The sequence below is a fragment of the Parambassis ranga genome, chromosome 10 (assembly GCF_900634625.1).
Source record: "Parambassis ranga chromosome 10, fParRan2.1, whole genome shotgun sequence".
In the NCBI taxonomy this organism is placed as follows: Eukaryota; Metazoa; Chordata; class Actinopteri; family Ambassidae; genus Parambassis; species Parambassis ranga.
Window position 1 is genome coordinate 3240622 of NC_041031.1, and position 21298 is coordinate 3261919.

General features: G+C 42.2%; 1 non-coding gene across 1 annotated transcript; it reads right to left on the minus strand.

Moving 5' to 3' along the window:
- Positions 1-16766: 16766 nt before the first annotated feature.
- Positions 16767-16838, minus strand: trnat-cgu (transfer RNA threonine (anticodon CGU)). The gene has a single exon. It is a non-coding gene; the product is annotated as a tRNA-Thr (tRNA).
- Between the last annotated feature and the right edge of the window lie 4460 nt (positions 16839-21298).

Genomic DNA, 21298 nt, shown 5'->3' on the forward strand with positions numbered 1-21298 from the left:
CCCCCCACGCGCCACCCGAGGGCGTGCTCTAGATGACGTCGCTCCTCCCTGCGCAGCCCGAGGGCACGCTCCAGACTCTGTTCTGTTATGTTACCGCAGCCTGCCATGCTTGCCTGATTTTCCTTTTAATTAAAGACCATATTTTCATTTTTAACTGCCCGCACTTGTGTCCGCCTCCTACACGTTTCCTGACATATTGAGACACACTGACCCTGCTACTACTAAACACTTGGTGAATGAAGCCATTCAAATGGAGACATCATTACAACATATCCCTGGGACAGGTGTGTGCTTGCTGTTATGTATATGTGTGATTGACAGCTGTGCTCAGCTCCACTGTTACTGTGCCTGCATATAACTGTCAGAGTTGAAAGGCAAACATTGGCTGCAGGGATTCCAACAAAGATATCCACAATTATATATACCAGCACCACTTTGTTATTATTCTAATTTCCCCACTTACCATAAATATCATGCCTGCAGTTTTTCTTATGATTACCCATCACTGCTGTCATCTGATGTCTTCTTTTATTTTCTTAAGAGATTTAAGAAATGTGAAGTGAATGTTCACATTTTCACTCGAAGCCCAAGTGTTGCTGTTAGTTGATAGAGTTTGTTTATGAAGTTTGTATCGAGCACTCCTGTGTCTGCATGTGGCCCAAAGTTCCTGTAAAATGTTTGTCATCCAAAAGAAACTGGCTGGTGCAGACAGCAACTCCACCATGCGTCCCTGTCCCTGTCATGGTCCCTGTGGTACCAGGTACCATTGCTCACTAATGTTCTGTTTTATGCTCATAAAAGTAGCCCCTTTGACCCCAGTATGAAGTCTGTAGTTAGCATACAGATGTGCGAGTACAGATTCAACTGATGAATGAATGCAGAGCTCAGGGAGCATGTCACATGAAGAGCTGAGTGCACTGAAGTGGAAGGCTCCTGATGTCAATAAAACAGTTTCACTGGCATCAATGCAAGAATGACTGGATACATTTAAAGTCGTTTTCTTTTTAAAAATGACTACAAACACATTTTTACATTGGCTGTTATGATCCGTTGTTTTAGGTGGGCCTGGTTCTCTGTTTTATTTTGAAATTTTCTTGTCTCATGATCTTTGGTTTCTTATTACCCCTATTATACCAAAAAATAGTGTATTATTGGGTATACTGTGCAAAAAATTTTTATTGTATAAATATTACTCTCCTGGAAGATAACTAAAATCAACTTCGAACCAGTTGGTCTATCTAACCAGCACATATTGAGATTTTTAACATCTCAAAAACATGAGCCTGTAATGAGTTTCCATTGAGATCAGATAGTGACCAGTCGACCCTTTTTTCCATGATCCTCTCCAGCCTGACCAACTTATAATAATGCTGCTGCTGCTGCCGCTGGAGCTGTTTAGGACCACGATTGATAAAGTTATTTCTTCATCAGTCGTCAGTTTTAGGTCAGTTGTAGCTGGAGGACAGTCACAGAAAATGACTTGACAGGAAGTGTCTGTGAGGTAAAAGCAGTTAGTATCTCCTAAAAGTGTAAAGTTCATGTACAGGTAAAAGGAAATAACATTTGAATTACATTTGTGTATCAGTATTTGTTTGTGTGTGTAGGAAGGCTGTGTGAGTGTGTAGAGTTGAGCAGTGACCTTGCCAAAAGCAGGTTAAAGATTTTTGATTCGATCTGACTAGACCCACCTCACAGACCCACACACACACACACGGCAAATCACACCTGTTTCCCAGGCAGACATTTCTGTTACAGTTGTAGTGTGTAACATAAATGTAATTTATTAGTTTGTATATACCTTATTTTCCGGACTATAAGTCACACTTTTTGTTCATCCTTTGGCTGGGTATGCGACTTATACTCAGGTGCGACTTATATATTAAAATATACAATTAGTTAGCCTTGTGTCCTGACGTCCCATTACAAATATAATGGTAGCTGTTCTGTCCCTCTCCTGACGGTTCTCTTTCACCTCCAGCTTGTCCACACTTTGCATTCCGAGCATAGGTGACACGTGTGGTCGATATGTCGCTAATTCCAGACAGCTATATGAGCACACAGTAGTCTGCCTTTTACTCATGTACAGGCTGTTTATAGGAATCTTTGTGCGGTGAAGCTAATCGTTTCTCCACATGAGGACTTGTTGAAATGTGTGGACTTGTTGAAATCCAGCAGCAGTTCTCTGCTAACGACTCTGCCTCTGTGTGGAAAGGACTGAGGCAGATCACCAACTACAAGCCCAAAGCCCCCCACTCAGCTGACGACCTGCAATTAGCCAACAGTCTGAATGAGTTCTACTGCCGCTTTGATGGACTATCAGCCAGCCCTGACACCTCTCCACACACCTCTCCACACCCCATCAACACGGACATCCACATCAAAGATACCCCATCAGAGTCCTCCTTGCCCCCCTCCTCCTCCCCCTCAGCTGCCCTCTCAATCCTGGAGGAGGATGTTAACAGGCTGTTCAGGAGACTGAACCCCCGCAAGGCTCCTGGACCTGATGGTGTGTCCCCCTCCTCCCTAAGACACTGTGCAGATGAGCTGACTCCAGTGCTCACAGACATCTTTAACACCTCTCTGGAGTCATGCCATGTGCCAGCCTGCTTCAAATCCTCCATCATTGTTCCAGTTCCCAAGAAACCAAGGATCACTGGTTTTAATGACTACAGACCTGTGGCACTCACGTCTGTAGTCATGAAGTCCTTTGAGCACCTGGTACTGTCCCACCTCAAGACCATCACAGCCCCCCTCCTGGACCCCCTGCAGTTCGCCTACAGAGCTAACAGATCTGTGGACGATGCTGTCAACCTGGCTCTTCACTACATCCTGCAGCATCTGGACTCCCCGGGAACCTATGCTAGGATCCTGTTTGTGGACTTCAGCTCTGCTTTCAACACAATCCGCCCAGCTCTCCTCCAAGACAAGCTGTCCCTGCTGCATGTTCCAGACTCCATCTGCCGGTGGATCACTGACCTCCTGACAGACAGGAGACAGCATGTGAGGCTGGGGACGAATGTCTCGGAAACAAGGACCATCAGCACCGGTACCCCCCAAGGCTGTGTACTTTCCCCTCTGCTCTTCTCCCTGTACACCAACTGCTGCACCTCCAGCCACCAGTCTGTCAAGCTGATTAAGTTTGCTGACGACACCACCCTCATTGGACTCATCTCAGACGGGGATGAGTCTGCCTACAGGATGGAGGTGGACCGTCTGGTGTCCTGGTGTGCTGACAACAACCTGGAGCTGAATGCCCAGAAGACAGTGGAGATGACAGTAGACTTTCGGAAAGTGCCAGCTCCATCAGGGGGGGCCCTCACCCTGACAGACACCCCCATCTCCACAGTGGACTCTTTCCGCTTCCTGGGTACCACCATCACCCAGGACCTCAAGTGGGAGCTCACCATCAGCTCCCTCATCAAAAAGGCCCAGCAGAGGATGTACTTCCTGCGGCAGCTGAGGAAACTCAAGGTGCCAGCCAGGATGATGGTTCAGTTCTACACGGCCATCATTGAGTCCATCCTCACCTCCTCCATCACAGTGTGGTACGCTGGGGCCACTGCCAGGGACAGGCACAGACTGCAGCGTGTTGTGCGCTCTGCTGAGAAGGTGATCGGCTGCAGCCTGCCATCTATCGAGGACCTGTACGTCTCCAGGACTCTGAGGCGTGCAGGTCGGATCACAGCTGACCCTTCTCACCCTGGACACGGACTCTTTGAGCCACTCCCCTCAGGCAGGAGGTTACGGTCCATTCGGACCAGAACCTCATGCCAAAAGAACAGCTTCTTCCCCTCTGCTGTTGGACTGTTAAACTGTAATTAATGCACTGCTCTGCACTGTCTTCAGAAGGTCACTTTAGTATAGTCACTGCACAATGACGACTATTTGCACTGTTTACTCCATCTTGCACTACTTGCACACGAGTACCACCTCACCGATCCATGTGGTACCTGTTACATTATTACATTATTACACTGTTCCATTCGATCATATAAGGGTCTATGTTTACCATTTCATCTGCACAGTATTTTATGTTCTGTTCATTGTACGTCTGTTATGCCATGTCTGTCATGTAAATTTAGCCTTACTTTAGTTTATTTACTTAATTTTATCGTAGTTTTTATCTTTTTGCATGTTAATTGTTATATGTTCTTTGTATGCACCAATCACTAAGGCAAATTCCTAGTAATGTGAACCCCCTTCACTTACATGGCAATAAACATGATTCTGATTCTGATTCTGATTCTGATTCTGGTCTCACTCTCAATGCCCTGCAGCTGCACCACTTAAGTTAAGAGGAATTCAGGAGGCAATGTTATGCTAAAAACATAGTGATTTACACTGGCCCGCTGGTGCGACTAATACTCCGGTGCAACTTATCTATGGTTTTTTTCTTCTTCATTACGCATTTTTTGGCTGGTGCGACTTATACTTCGGTGCAACCTATAGTCCGGAAAATATGGTAAATGAAATGGAACAGGACTGGACTTGTACTCTGGTAAGTGGAAGGACTTAGACAAACGCCGTGTCACGTTTAGCATGATGTAATGTAGAGAGACCTGATGCCTTCCAAAAATTAGCCTTAAAACATTATAAGTTGCATTTTTTCAGTCTAGTTCCTTTTACGTTCATAATGTCCCAGGACAGTTTTATTCTGTCGTCCTTTGACATAGATGCCCAGTGAAAACAGATGTCATGTAAAGCAGCTGTTTTCATGTCAGATTTGTTGCTTTGAACCATTTTTGTTTAACTGCATTTAGTAAATCTATCTGAGACATCATAGCAGGGTTTTGTTGTGGGAAAAGGTGGATGCTTTTTTGTTAAGCCAAGGAGCATCTTTCAGGGCTTAAAAAAACCCCAAACCCCAACTGCAGTTACTTGAGTGGCCACTTAGAGCTGTTGAGAAATTAACTCCTAATGACATTCTTGCACAGAAAGTTTAATTCCACTTTAATTTCATTTCCCCTTACTCTGAATGTTTCCCTGTAGGTGTAAAATTGTCTGCTAATGTAATCTGAGTACAGGAGGTGATTGAATTGGGCAGCAGCACAATGGACAGCACCATGAAGACACAAGAGAGGACAGAGCTCTCCATGGTGCTGAAACTGAGACTGTGACACAAAACAAAACAGTTCAGGATACAAAACCATTATAGAACTAAAATTCACTGTTTTACAACCTTCTTCACTTGCCGTAGATTGGTGACATGACTGTAGCTGGGGAAACTCAGCGGCAGAGAAAACAAACATCTAAAACATGGCAGCAGGCATTTTGCTTCTTCCTACAGAACTGTTAAATGTCTGTGGCTCATTTTTTATGGCGTCTGTACAACCAGAGTGTAAAATGTGTTTGCATGTGTGGGTGTGCATACTTCACTGCTGATGCTGTAGCTGGCTCTCTAATGTGAGGCTCATTGACCTGTGGACAGGCTGTTTTTAACACAGTGTTTGGCCTGACTCTTGAATGCAACACTTTGTGATTCCCGAAGTGGGTTCAAACAGTCTGACTTGAGTACTTTGTATCCATGGCACACTGTGGAAAATGCATCTCTTCCATGTGCACAGATCTGTTTATAGCTCTCAGTCTTTCATTGCCTTTCTATGCTTAAAGATGTATTTTTGATTTTAATTCTGTTGTTGTTGTAAAATATGCAGCTTCAGTGAAGAATATGAGTCAGCAAGCTAATAGATTATCATGATGGTCTCTGACCTGATATAAAAGAGTTCAAGCTCAATGGAGTCAGAGATTCCCTTTGTCCTGCACTCCCTCTTATCTCTCTCAGGCCTCAGTAACGGTGATGTATTCTCTGAAAAATATCAGAAAACACCAAATAATCCAGTGTAAGTGCTGATTGATTTACAGGTCAGTTGAATAACTGAGAGGAAGCCATTGATACATATATGAACCTTTTCACATACAGAAGATTCATGTTTTCCAGCACCCTAACCCCCCCTCTCTCTCTTGCACTATTTTTTTCATAATCATTTTTCATCTGCTCACGCCCTCCGTTATTTTCCTCCATGTTTGCTGTCTTTTCCTCCATCTCTCTCTCTCTCCCTGACAGTGTGTTCAAGATTCAAACCAGTCCAAGTCTTTTGACCCGTTTGCTCTGTGTGTGTGTGTGTGTGTGAGAGAGGGAGAAAGCGCTCAGGGAGCAGCTTCTTTCATCATTAAAAGTCCAGGCCAATTTTCAGGTACCTTCTGTCTTGGTTTCCAGTTGGGAATGTGTGTCTGACTCTCTAACTATCTCTCACATCTAATCCCTCTTCCTCCTCCCTTTTCATTTTTTTTCCTCTTTCTTGTGTCTTTTCACATCACAAACTGTCCTTCTTGTTTCCATTCCAGCTTCTCATGAATCTATCTCTTTTCATCATTTCAGTTCAAATAAGCTTCATTGAGTGAACGTGCTCCTCTGACAACCCTCACAACAGTTGCTTTGCAGCCAGATGCTTTGCATATTAACAGGGTCACTGAATGTCACCTGCCAGCCTCTAAGCTGATCAGTGATCAGTACAGGGACTGTGGACAGACTCTGAGTTGTTTGACCTGTAGCTAATCTGCCTCTCTATCTGTTTTTTTGACTAATCTATGGCTTACCCACTGGTATCTTTGCTTGGTTGGACTGCCTACCTGTGTACCGACTACCCTTTAAAGACTTTGATTTTTGCTCTTACAATGGCTCCTGTCCTGTCCAGTCCCACTATTTTTTGTTCATCATCTGAGAACCATAAACTAAACATTACTCTGCCTGTTATTGCTGAAAGTGGGAGGACAGAGCACCCCACGTCCTCCTTCAGGATATTTATTTACACAGCCCATATTTAAGGAAGAGATTTAAGGTTGGGAGGAGTGGATGTAATATTTCTTTATATAGCTGTAATTTACATCAGATGCAGAGGTTTGATTCCATGAAGCCTTGCTGCATGTCCTGATGGGCATCTCATAACAGCACTGTGCAGCAAGTGCTGAAAAAATATTTGATGTTTGTTTGTTATCACATATTTTTAAAGATGCATTACACAATTTGTGGCCATTAAGGAACAAAACAATAACTCGGCCTATTCACTTTTGGAGCAGCCCTCAGAGGCCATGGGGAAGTGCAGTTTTTGTGATCAGGAGTGTATATATGCAATATATGCATAGGTAATGGAAAAATAGATAACTGAAATAAATGTACAGCCTACAGTAGCAGTGATTTACATACATGAGAATTAAGTAATTAAATGCTGAGAATGATTTACATACATGAGACAGAAACAAACGTCTTGAAGTACAAGGCGAAGCTGCTGGATGCTGGGGCTGGATGCATTGCGAGCCTGAGGTGAAAGTTTTACGGCAGCTTGTCATCTGCCAGTCACGATAGCCTTTAACGATCTGCCAAGAAGGTCCTTCAGAAATGCTCCATTGTCCCCAAGGATTTCCTGTGATGCTGCTTTGTTTGAAGTGGGTACAAACAGGCTAAAGTGGGACTCTTGACTGGCACCCCGTTTATTCTGTCAGTCCTTCCGTGGGACATTTTCACCATTGTCCTCTGTGTAACAATACAAATGCTTCTCTTCCCTCCAGTCCTCAAAGGCCTTGAAACATCGTCCACTTTTACCTTTTTCCTCCTGAAGCATCCATCCCTCTTTCCTTCCAAATCCATAGTTGGATGGAAAGAGGGGTGGATCTTCAGGCTGCTTTTCAAGAATATAGGCCTGCATACATGAATAAAGATGACTGTGCTCGACTTTTGCATAACGTTTGTGCACTTATTAAGACATAACTGTACGGCACAGTACACACAAACACACACACACACACATATTGAGCTTTCATAAATCAGTTCAATTTCAGTTTCATAAATTAAAGCTGCAGTCTGGCTGGATGATCTGCAGAATAATGACTGTGAGGAACAGAGGAAGTGGCACAGTGTTCCTGGCTGCTTTGAACATCTGGGAGAGATGTTTGCATTTTAAGTCAGAAGAAGAAAGGAACGTTCTGCCTCACATACTGAATATATATCTATATGAATGTTTATGCACAGCAGCTCTAACTTCATCTTTCTGTTTGTTTGATTACTGAATTTGAAATGTGTGCAGTAACTGAACTTTAGATTTTGTTTACATTCTGTGTGTGACCCCTTATTGCTTCAGTAGGAAAAAAGACAAAAAAAGTCAATCGGCTGCGATTTGGGTAATTGTGACGCGGCTGGTAAAACCCTTGTGACTTGAAGTCACAGTTGTCATCTTTTCATGCATTCACTTCTTCATACATGCCTGGGTCTATTTTATGTTTATATAGCAGGTGTTGTTTGTTTGGATTAAATCAGTCTGACCACAGCACTGTAAACCTGAACGTTCAAACTAATTAAATAGATTAAGTTGTGCATACTCAAAGTTTTAGAAATAGTCCTACTAATTTAATTATGTGAAGTTGCTGTAGCATGTTCTTCTTTTTTGAGCAATTTTAACTCATATTTTTTGATTAAAGGGAACTATTGTGGTGAGTGTAACTTAAAAAAAATAGATGAGGTACAACTTACTTGAATTAAGTAATTAAACGCTGAGAATGATCAAGTCCTGTTATTTCTATTGTTTCAAAAAGGGACAATTTAAAAATAAACTTAATTTATAGATTACATTATTTACCTTGTTTACTTGACCTTATTTTATCTTATATACCTTATTTTTTATCTTAGTTTTATCTTATTTCATGTTAATTATTATACGTTTTATGTATCCACCAATCACTATCACTAAGGCAAATTTCTAGTAATGTGAATCCTCTTCACCTACATGGCAATAAACACGATTCTGATTCTGATTCTATACTACATGCTAAAATGCAAGGCACTTCACCAAATACTGTAAAAAAACTGAGAGTGATGAAGACCGATCCACAAGACACGTCACATGCCTGACACTAGGTGGAAGCACTTGGCTCTGTGACATGCCCGAATAAGTCCACCACTAGCTCTTTTGTCTTTGTGACATTCAGCTGCAGGTGGTTTTGTCTGCCCCACTCCACGAAGCTGTCCACCACACTCATGTACTCCACCTCCCGACCTCTGCTGGTACAGCCCACAATGGCAGAGTTATCCAAGAACTTCTGCAGGTGGCAGGACTGTGAGCAGCGTCTGAAGTCCGATGTATAGAGTGTGAACAGGAATGGAGACAGTACTGTGCCCTGGGGTGCCTCCGTGCTGCTCACAAAACTGCAAAACTGTGGGCATCAAGGTTTAAGTTCATTGAGAAATGTAATGGGCATGAAAACAAATCATGAATCATGAAAACATTTGTTTTAGTCTGTAGACATTTCTTTACTCCCACAACCACCTTCACTCATGGTGCAAATCCCCCATTCACTAAAAACTAATCAACATTTGAGATAAGTAAACATAGTGTTGTGAAATATTAAGGTTGGAAAATATCAAAACATAAAACAATTTAATTAGTATAATGTAGTATTTATATTTTATTTTTATTTGACACAAATAAGTAGAACTAACTCAAATTATATTTATTAAATAGTTTTAGGTTGAGTTGGATCAACATGAAAAAATCATGTTGGTCCAACTCAAATACATTATATTGCATAAACGTACTTTTTTATTTATTGGATGATAAAGTCTCCCACAATTTAATTGAGTTCATCCAATGAGTTATTTTTTTGAGTGCATATGGTTCTAGATTGTTTTGCTTAAGTAGCAGTGCTTTTTTCCTTTGCAACATATACGACATTGTGACTCCCCGTAGATAGGCTTTTGCAGATTCCCAAAGAATTTCAGGGTTTGTATCACTATTGTCATTTAACTCAAAAAAATAATCATCATTCCATTAAAGACCTTATCACTGAGCAGATATGACGGAAACTGCCATCTCTGTGTCCCAGGGGTATCATCATTTATAAAAATTTCCTTAAAGACTGGAGCATGGTCACTCATGTGAATAGACCCTATACTGCATGTTGAGCACTTGTCCTATAATCTGTGGCGGTATGGTAAAATAGTCAATTCGTGAATAGGATTTATGTGGATTTAAAAAGAACATAAAATCTTTAACTGACGGGTTCAGAAATCTCCATACGACTGTGAGACTGACTTCCTCTAGCATCTTAACCAATGAGACCCCTGTACCCAATTTTCTATGCATGTCTACTGGGGACCTGTCTAATTTATTGTCCAAACAGCAATTACAGTCCCGACCTAGCACAGTAAAAGAACATTTGTATTCCTCTAGTGCTGCTACCCTTGTCCAAAATGAGCAGGGTGGTGAATTGGGGGCATATATGTTCATCAGAGTAACATGAGTGCCATGTATAGTGCCATGAACCAATACATATCTGCCCTCAGGGTCTTTTATACATGTATTAAGTACAAATGGGGTAGACCTATGAACAAAGATAGCAACTCCTCTACTGTTGGAAGAGAATGATGAGTAATAAGCCTGGCTCACCAGTACCTCTTTAATTTCATATGTTCTTTATCTGCTAAGTGTGTTTCTTGTAAAAAGGCTATCTGTACCTTTTCTTTCTTGAGAAAGCTTAATATTTTCTTCGTTTGATTGGATGATGAATCCCTTTCACAATATTTCAACAAGATTCATTTGTTCTTCACCTTCACATTATGGACTGGGATGGGGCAAAAATAATCAGCAATGAGGACAACAAATTCAAACGTTGGATTAAGGAGGCAATCAAAATCAGGAAGTGGGCCAACGGAACAGTGAACCAGGACGAGGGGACATTCACACTGTCCCACACCTGAGACACTGTACTGAGAAGGCCAGACTGCTGTCCCACACCAGGGACACAGTGCTGAAGAAGCCGGACTACTGGTTCGCTGTTCCCCTACTACCTGGTGTAGTGGGATAATGGCGCCACAACCTGCATAAAATCAGCTGGCAGACACATCACCGGTAACGTCACGTGACTTCTGCAGGAAGCAGTCGAAACATGTCAAGGTAAAAACACAAAACACTGGTCTGATCAAAAAGAATACTTTTATGCCATGAATCCCTTTCCTGTTATAAGTGCAGAATTTAATGCTATTCATACCTGACATTGACTCCCTTTATAATATATATATAATATTATGTCCTACCACCAATCTGGTACGACCTGACCCTGATTCATACAGTATACATGAATATCCCTTTCCAGTGGTGCTGCATGGACCCCGAACATAAACAAAAACAAAACTACAATACAGACACAAAACTGAGAACAAGGTAAAGAAAAGAATATAAAGAAAACATAAGCACATGTAACCCATCGATTTCTGCATGCGTGGAACTTGACACACACATTCAGGGAGGAATTACTTATTCTGACAATAACAGAACAACAATGACAGAGTTAACAACTCGCTCCAGCTCCTAAACACACAAAGCAAGAAGACAGAGATTAGCTTAACTTGCTGTGGCGTTTGAACTGGCGGCTAACACCATGCAAAACATCATATAAGTCATAAATTCGGGTATGTGACAATTGTATGTTCGTACAAATATGAAGAACATATATAACAACCAGTAAAGGAATATTAGGAAACTAAGAGCAGTGGAGATATTAGAAAATGAGGCACCCACCCCTAAATTTAAAGCACCAGAAATTACAGAGGTACAGATGTGTGTGTAACAAAACACATTTTTGTGTAATTATACTATACTATAATAATATAACAGTATTTAGGACCTGGTTACACACATACATACCTGCTGTAGCATTAACATGAACCAATTATTGTGCCGGGCTGCGGTGGCATCTGTCCATCTTAAGGCGGTATTTTTCACCTTTAGATTCAGTGCCTCAGTGTGCTCCAGCTTAGCTAGCAGCTGTGCCACTGTGTCCTCGGTATCAGAGATTCATTGCTCTGCATCATCCACTCTCCTCTCCACAACTTTCACATTTTCACACAGGAAATAACCGACTTGGCTATCTGGTCAAGTTTTGTGTCCAGGCTAGAACTGAGTTTAGCAAACACTCCTTCACTTATCTTTGCCACCAAGCTGTCCACATTTGCGCCTTCCGCCATCTTATCCAGTCTGCCAGTCTCTGGTTTCGACTTTTGTGGCTGATGTTTGGATCGCAGCACTCATCTGTTCTCGGGAGTTTTTGTCCAGTAGTCATGTATCGACATTACTGTTTCGATTGCGCTATTTTGATTGTGATAAGTTATCTCTGAAATGTTAACAATCGTTATCTGTCCGGGAGCCCCGTCTTTACGCTCCTACCTTTGTCGCCTCACATGACCCCCCCCTCAGCTGCTGAGCTGTAATATTTATCATTTTCCTCAAACTGGCAGGGCCACCCTGTCACACAACCACAGAGATCAACACAGAATAGCTTTTTGTTGAGCTGCTGCAGTCTCCAGGATAACAGAAAGTGAGCAGTGCTCTGTCCGTGTGTTTTCTTCTGTCAGCATCTCCTTTATCCCCGACATGCTGGAAACGCATCCTGTTCTGAAAAGTTTTCTGCCTGATTCTTCAACAGCTGTGACTGAAGACGACACAGTGTTGCTAACAAATCTGTCAGAATAACACATCAGCAGCAGAATCAGTGATTTCAAATGTGTGAGCCTCCACCAGAAAACACCAAGTGTCACCTCAGCCTCATCAATAATGCAGCTCTCTGCTCTTTATGGAGGCATACGGCTCTTTTTGGGCCTGTTGAAAGCCACGGCTTGTCACTCTGAGTTGTTTAAGTGCTTAAAGAGCTCTCACTAGTGTGACAGTGACACAACTTGTCACACGTTCAGGTGCTTCAGTGTGGAAATGATAAGAAAAGAGAAGCCTGTGACTAAACTGCTGTTTTACTTTGCAGAGCTGTTCTGTTCGTGCTGACAGTGATGAGAAAATCTGTCATGTCAGATCATCAAATGATGACGTGTAGCAGCTCCTGTACTGCTTTCAGTACACAAAACTGACTGCAAAGTCATGGAAATGGCCCTTTAGACACAACTAACGCAATAATTTGTAAATAAATAGACAGGAAGTGAGAGACAGAAATTACATTTACATTTTATTTAATAAAACCAGACATAGTTACAGAATGATTATAAATCAATTTAAAATAATCCAAAAACGAACCTCAACAAGTAAGTTAAATTCCCTTTTAACTGTGAAATTTTATCTGCAAAACATCACAGCAGCTTCCTTCCTCAGTTTGTAGCTGAGTAAATTGTTGTCATCACTCCATGTGACACACACACACACACACACTGTACTGTCGTAAAGACGCTCTTCAATTTCTCTCTACAAGTGTCACTTGAATTACAATGTAAGCAAATGGACTCCACAGCAGACTGACTCAGTACTAATGATAGTGATCTCACCACATTTGAGTGTGTTCATGTGTGTGTTGAAGCTGATGTGTGTGTTTTGGGGGGTCAGTGTGTGTGCATCCACACGTGGCTGCCTGTGTGTACAATAGATAGAATAGAATATACTTTATTAATCCCTTTGGGAAGGTCCCTCCGGGAAATTTGGGTACCAGTAGCGATACAACACCGACAGTCAGAGCAGGAATTAAATAGAATAAAATAGAATATAGTACAGTAAAAATAGTACAGTAAAAATGAAAGATAAGAGGAATTATGTACAGACATTGCACACCAGCATAGATGGTACAGATGGGTTATTGCACACATAAATTATTACACGTGTGTTGTATCAGGTGGGCTGTACTCCTCCCTCCTTCTCCTTCATGCTCCCCCTCCTGCCAAAAGCAGAGTTGTAAAGTTTGATGGATCAGGGGATAAAGGAGTGAACATGAACTACATGTTTTGACACTTCCACATGGGCTTCAAGTTTGAGCCCCGAAGGTTGTCGCTTGGGCAGAACCCAGAACTCCCGCTCGAAAACACCAGACAAAACAAAGATTAAACTGTTAAACTGTGTGATCGTTGGCTGGAAGCACTGCTTTATAAACCTGTGTTTAGTGTTCATTAAGCTTAGCGAAGTTTCAGGAGTATGTTTGAGGAGTAAACTGATTTATGTCCTCACAACAAGTGCATTTCACTGCACAAACACACACTCAGATGCTGTGTCCCAGGAAATGTTTTTTTGTCTGGCATATTAGAAGATTCTAGTGTCTCAGCAGAAATGAGGTGATGTGTTCAGTTATTAGACAATTAACCCCTGCTGAGACCCCCACAGGGAGGTTGGACAGAGGTCACTGCTGCTCGACAACATTACACAATCCAAGGAGGGTTAGAAGATTTGTGCTGAGGTGGTTTTGTGTGTCTGCCTGGTTTCTGCTAGTGTGAGTTAACAGGGTTCATTCATTGTCAGAGGGATTTAGACTGTGTGTGTGTGTGTGTGTGTGTGCATTTACAATTAATCTCTGCTGAGACCCTGAAAACAGTGCTGACCAGGAGACAAAGTCAAACACAAAAAGGGACAATCTAGCTGGGTATTTATGTGTGTATATGTATAAAATAATTACAATATGCACTTTCTCTATCATGGCCTCCAGTGTTTTTAGTTACAGCTTGTTTGAACTTTACCACAAAAAAATTCAACAATATCTTTATTATCTCACAACAAATGCAGCAGAATTCTAACAACAGGTAGATAGCTCTGCATAGCTAGCTATACCCACAAGAGAAATGTTTCCAGGGAGCTTTTAGGGTGATGGACCTGCCTGGATGCACTCAGTAGCTGTGTCTCATTTCAGGGTCTGCATCCTTCGCAGTGCGCATTTTAAGGCCGCTTACGTCACAAAGCTGCGCGAAGGCTGTCCCAATTTGCCAAAAGTCGAAGGGTCCTTCAAATGCGTCCTCCAAATGCGTCCTTCTTTTGCCTGAATTTGGAGGACGCATCGCTACCATCCTTCGTGGCCTTAAATATCCCACAATGCTTTGCGGGCCTACTTTTTGTCCAATAGTACAATGATGGACCAAGCGAGCGGCAGCGGCACCGGCAGGAGTGCCGAATTCACATTTAAATGTAAGTAAAGAGCAGTAGTTCGAGATTTTTAAAATGCTAGTAGTGATAGCGGCATTAAAAAAAATGAGTTTTATATTTACAAACATGACGTCCTGTTGATACAAGGCGCTGTAAACTAAACGCTTTGATTGAATGTTGTTTCTGGACTGTTAAAGTATAGTTCATGTGAGGAGCAATATTGTCGTTATTATATCAAACGGTCATTCTGCCTGTTGGCATTTTGTTGGAGCAGAGGGAAACAGAAGAAACCTGACAATTGATAACGGAGGACGTGAGGCTGGAGAGGGAGGGAGAGAGAGAGGGGGAGAGAGGGAGAGAGAGAGGGGGAGAGAGAGAGAGGGGGAGAGCAGAGAAAGAACGGACAGACCTCAGCTCATTGAGAGGATGTTGGACAGCAGTGATTTTATGTTCTGTGTTATTTAAATGGTTACTTAATAAATTGTATATTAAATTGTTCTTGTCTCTGTGTTCTTAAACTCTTCTAACCTTGTTACATTATGTGTTTCATTACCTATTTATAATTTAAGTAAACTTTTGAACAACTTCTCAGTGACCACAGTAAATCATTTATTGTTCTGTTATGTACAATATTTACAAAGACACAGTTTGAACATTTCTAACTATTTACCAGTGGGCATTATGAAAATGTACAGTTTATTATTTATAAATCAGCAGAAAATACTATTCACAAAGAACATATATATAAATGTTTGGCTGAGCAGGAGTCCTTGGTGCTGCTGGACTGGATGATGCCACGGTGAAGACCTTGGAGTCCTCTGGCTGTGAGTGGGACATCATCTGGGGGAGGGGGGTGTCTGTCTCCACTGTCCACCACATCGTCCATCAGGGTTTGCAGAGCTGTCGATCGGCGGCTGCCATGTTACTAAAGATGTTTTTAAAAAGGGCAAAAATAAAAATAATAACTTCCACAGAGCGGTTTCCAAAGCAGCTTAAAATATGAAAAGCTATAAAATATGTATCCTCACCCTCCAGAGATGATGATGGTCAGTACACCTCCTCCAGGACAGACAGCTGGTCCTGCAGGGAGCCCCACTCTCCTCCACCCAGCAGTAATTCTCTGGTGTAGTGACAGACCTGATGCTTAATGACACATTAAAGCAGTGGTTTCAGGGTTATTTGCAGGGTTCTTACACATTTAGCTATTTAATTTAAAGTATTAAAATTACAAACAGACCCTGTATCAAGTCTTACAATTGAATAAAATATAAATTACATTTAATCATATTTGTCTATCTACTGGTTATATATCTAGCGTTTGCTCAGTAACTGGTATATTAATTATGATCAATAATATGGTTAAACAGCAGTTTACCGTCTCCTCCCCACTGCGCTCTCCCAGCCTGAAGAAAATGAGCCGTCACCGGTTTTGCTGCCGCTGGAGACGCCTCTCCCCTTCCTCCAACAACAAATAAATATATTAAAATATTCCAAATTTCTAAATCCACACTTGTCCCGCTTGTTGTGTAGTCCGTGTTGTGTCGCTGTCACTGCTTTTGTTTTTCCCGGGGCAAAATTTATGACGTAGCGCCACAATCAGGAAGTGCTTTGAAGGCCAGACCGTCCCATTTACCAACGGTTGAGGATCCTCCGGAGGATCCTGAGGAGGACACGGCCTCCTAGGCTGCGTCCTCCGAAGGATGCAGACCCTGAAATGAGACACAGCTACTGTTAAGACCTTGTGATTTGTGAAGTTATCAAAATCATCAACAACGACAGCGATCAGAGTTCCCCAGAAACAAACGGATGACATCACGGAAGCTCTGTCCATAGTTTTTGAGGTCAATGGTTGTTTAAAAGGTACCTCTTACAGCTCTTTGAAGGCATGGATGGGGATTGAACCCATGATCTTTGGTTTACGAGACCAACGCCTTACCACTTGGCCACCACGCCTTTCTCTCCTAGTGCTTGACTTGATCACTGTTCGTGATTCTGATCAACACACACAACACAACGGCTAGGAGCTTTTTCCAGCATCATTCTGTCTCAGCATGATCATGACTGACAGGACACACACATTCACATTAACACACTGGACAGACTTATCAGGCAGGCCAGCTGTGGGTGGCATGAAGCTAGACTCCCTGTGACAGTGGCAGAGAGGAGAACACTAAAAATACTTCTGGCCATTGTGGACGATGCCAGTCATTCAAGAAAACTCTACAAGTCCAGACACCTTGCTTCAATCTAATATACGTTTGGCAGCATGTGTTGTTAAAGTGATGAAGATGTTTACTTATATTGTTCACGTGTGTTACAGATAAAAGATCATTTTAGTCAACAAAGTCAAATTATTTTGCGTAAAACTGCTTAGTGACCCACATCTTTCATAGTGCACAATATACATGGCCAACACAACACTGCACTCAACTCGTCAAGTTTCATGTTGGAATTAGGGGTATGCGATTTGACGATAAAAGATCGTGTTGGCGTGAACGTGTTGGCATGAACGTGTTGGCATGAACGTGTTGGCGATCTACCAGAACAGACAGCTTGTTTTATCGTCCTTAGAGCACCTTCTATTAATTGCAGTTCTATGTTCTCGCACCCGCATGAGTTTTTTTTCCCCTCGGCCAACTTTCAGTGCGCTTAATGTAAACGCGACCAACCAATGACAGCCTCCCTGTTAGGAAGCCATGGCTGAAAACAAAAAGAGAAAGGAGGAATTGGTCCCTGAAACGAAGTCCATGTTTAAGTTCGTTACTGTTTCTGCCATCAGCAGCGACGCGTCTTCTAAGCCTGTGTGTGTGCACGTATGGCAAGCCAAGAGTGACACAATAGCATCACTTCCTAATGCATCTGTCTTAAGAAAGCAATAGGATAAGAAAAGCTATATACATAATAAAATTAACTACCAATAAAATATACAATAGAATCAAATAGGAGTACGCATATTAACAGATGAGTGGAGATAGAAGTGGTTTGTGAAAGTGTACACAGTGCATCAAAAGAAACTAAAATAATTTATTGTATAGTGTGGTGTAGGCAGGAAGGAAAGACCTTCTGAATCTCTCCCTCAAGCACAGAGGGTGGAGCAGTCTGCCACTAAAGCTGCTCTGCAGGGCTGACAGGGTGTCCTGCAGGGGGTGGGACTCATTGTCCAGCATGGATGTCAGTTTTGTCAGGACCCTCCTGTCACCCACCTCCTGCACTGAGTCCAGAGAACAGCCCGGGACAGAGCTGGACTTCCTGATGACTTTGTCCAGCTTTTTCCTCTCCCTTTGTGATGCTGCTTTTCCAGCAGACCACACCGTACAGAATGACGGATGCCACCACCAGGATGAAGTTTCTCCTAGGCATAGCCCCCTTCTTCCAAAACTGTAAAAAAAAAATACTCAAGAAATGATACTCTATAGCCTATAGGCCCATCCAGTAGCTTAAAACCTGATAACACTCCGACGGCCCGTGTTCGGACCATTTCAGGCACTGATCCTCCCAGGACACATTTCACCCTCACAGACACTCTGTTTAAGCTATACCACATCCCGGATACCATTTGTGCTGCCCCCTAGAGACAGCCAGAATTCTATATTTGAGTTTTGAGATTGTCCTATGAGGCTTACCGTAGTAGCAAAATGGGTTCCAGATCCAAGTGGAAGGTTTCTGCTGTGTAAGACATCCTGCTACATGTTTTTTAGTTGAGAATATCTGTCTGTAAGTATTATGTTAATAAGACGTTACCTTACACCATGCACTCATAGGAGGCACTTTAAGTTGTTTTAAGTTTAAGAAAACGGGTTAAAAGTAAGACGCTAATAGCGCTAGCGACCTTATGGGTTTTTCAATGTAAATTAGCATCGTGCTAATCGCTAGCGGTTTATGCATTTTTTGGTGTATGTCAATATGAATTATTGCTTTGATTGTAATATGCATATGTAATATTTACAACAAAACATTCAACTTCAGTAAACTTCAAAACGACAACATGCTTCCTGGTGTTTATTGGAGCAACTGTTAGCTATCTGTAAAGCTAGCTGGAAACACTAGTGAATACCATTAGAAATCTTAAATTCATATCTTTTTAATGATATAAACCTTTCCAGGGTTCCATCACACTGAAAGACATGGTTAAAGCATCTATAAAGAACAGCAAGACATTTAAACTGTCGACTGGGATATGGTTACTATTCTTTCTAATCGTAATACATACATACACAACATCGCAGCAATGGTCTTGTTCTGTCAGGACGTGTCCAGATATAATCCAGTGAATAAAATGGGTCAAAAACATGTTACTGGATCCACAGTAGTGCAGTCTCATCGTTGTAATTCAAAAGTATACCTCTCTTTCTCTCCTTCGTATTCTCTGTCCTCCTGCTGCCCCTGTGTTTACACACAGGCACAAGATAGCTTGTTGAATAGCTCCGGTCCTAAGGTTTCGATTGACACCTTGTTTGACCAATAGAAAGAGAACTGAGCAGAACTGAAGAAGCCACTTGGGGGAGTTGGCAAAACGTCTTCAAAAAACAATCCTTGAGTCCTAACCCTAACCCCAAACCCAGGAAATATGGAAGACACACGCAGGGCAAGGATCATGAGCCACAAAAGAAGATTTGTTTAACTACAAATAATATTAAGATCCACAGACCATGGTTAAAATCAATTATGAAATATGTTGCCAGTTCACCAAATAAGATGGGTTGGGATGGCCCTGAAAAATAAAATAAAATACTGACAAGGCTGAGGCTCACTGGGGCAAAGGAACAAACCAAGGAGGGATCAAACTACACACCCATGACACTACACTCCAAACGAGAAAACGTAAAGAAAACCCACCACCAGGGAAGGGGAACCACCACCACATCAACAACATGGCAACATAAGAGAACCCATCCTCACACACACACACACCAATAACCCCAAAATAAAGAAAAACCACAAAACAACCTCAAATATCCAAAAGGAAAAAATAACAAATAACCCAATAACTAACCAAAAATAAAGAAAATCAAAAAGTATACCACAACAAAAAATATGACCTAAGGCAATACAGAGAAAACCGAACAGTAGGCCTAGGCCTATAGAGTAATCAAAATAACCAAAAATAACAGACAACAAAATTAACTCAAAACAGAAATCCAAACGCCCAGCATCACAGATTCATGCAGGTGTGGATGCAGCTATGTTCAAACTTGCTGGCCCAGAGTCCACAAACGAAGACCAATAATCTTACGACAATGCAGATCAGGACCAAAACAGCAGCACCCGCAGGCAAGGATGAGACAGAGGGGTAGGAAATCCCCACCACGCTGTGCGGCCACGCTGTACAGCCATGCTGATTTCAGGTGAGCTGATCCCGTTGCCACCACTGCTGCAGATCAGAGAGCAGCGTCAGCAGAGGGAGATCTAGTTAATTACAGGAGTGTGGCAACTTACCATGCCAACGTCACAGGTGGAATCAAGGCAACAAAGGACCGCAGCCACCACAACGCACACTGCACAAGTCACTTGATTGATTTCAGTTCACCCTGGTACACAGACAAAACAAACCAAGCATATCTGGATGCAAAGACACCACGGCCCCACGTTCACGTGCCACCGTTGCAGGCTACGGCTGTTCTGCCGCACATGTCATTTCAAAAAAGAAAATACAAGAAAAACAAAAAAATGTGACCAAAGCAATCAGTTAATTCAAATTTGGAACTGAACAGACAACAAATCATCTGCCAAACTAAACCTAAACCTTCCCAAACCTCACTGACCCTTTAATTGCCAGGGAGAGCAAGATTTCTGACACCTGGAGCAGCTGGAACAAAGAAAGGCATGCTACCGCAACCACCTTACATTCAGCCTAAGATGCCGAGACGAGGGAGTAACACCACCAAGCATGGAAGTAAAAAACCCCATCCCAACCCAGAATGCAAAAAGGATAATAGAGAAAACCCGCACTGCGCTCCTTAAGGAAAGGATACGCTGCACAACGAACAACATAACTAACATCAACACAGAAAAAACACGAACGGAATCTTTCAAACTGAAATACCCCACAGAAGAAAACACACAGAAACTCTTAAAAGAACACCTGAGGCAGACGCGCGAAATACTTTTTGAACGGACAAAAAAAAATGGACAGACTAATAACACGCAAACGACATAGAAATAAGGACACAGACGAAGCCAAACAAGAAAAATGGGTCAAAAACATCTCACAACGCCACCTAACAAAGATAGAAATAGACGTCCTGTCCTGCGGACTTAACTATGCTGTCACACCAAACAAAATACCACACGAAGAGTTCATTCTAGCCACCGAGTTAGCCTGTCAATCCATACCGGACCAGGGAAAAAAAGCAGAGCTAAGAACGAGATAGCAGGTATTCTAAAATCCACCAAACTACCACCAGCCAACATAA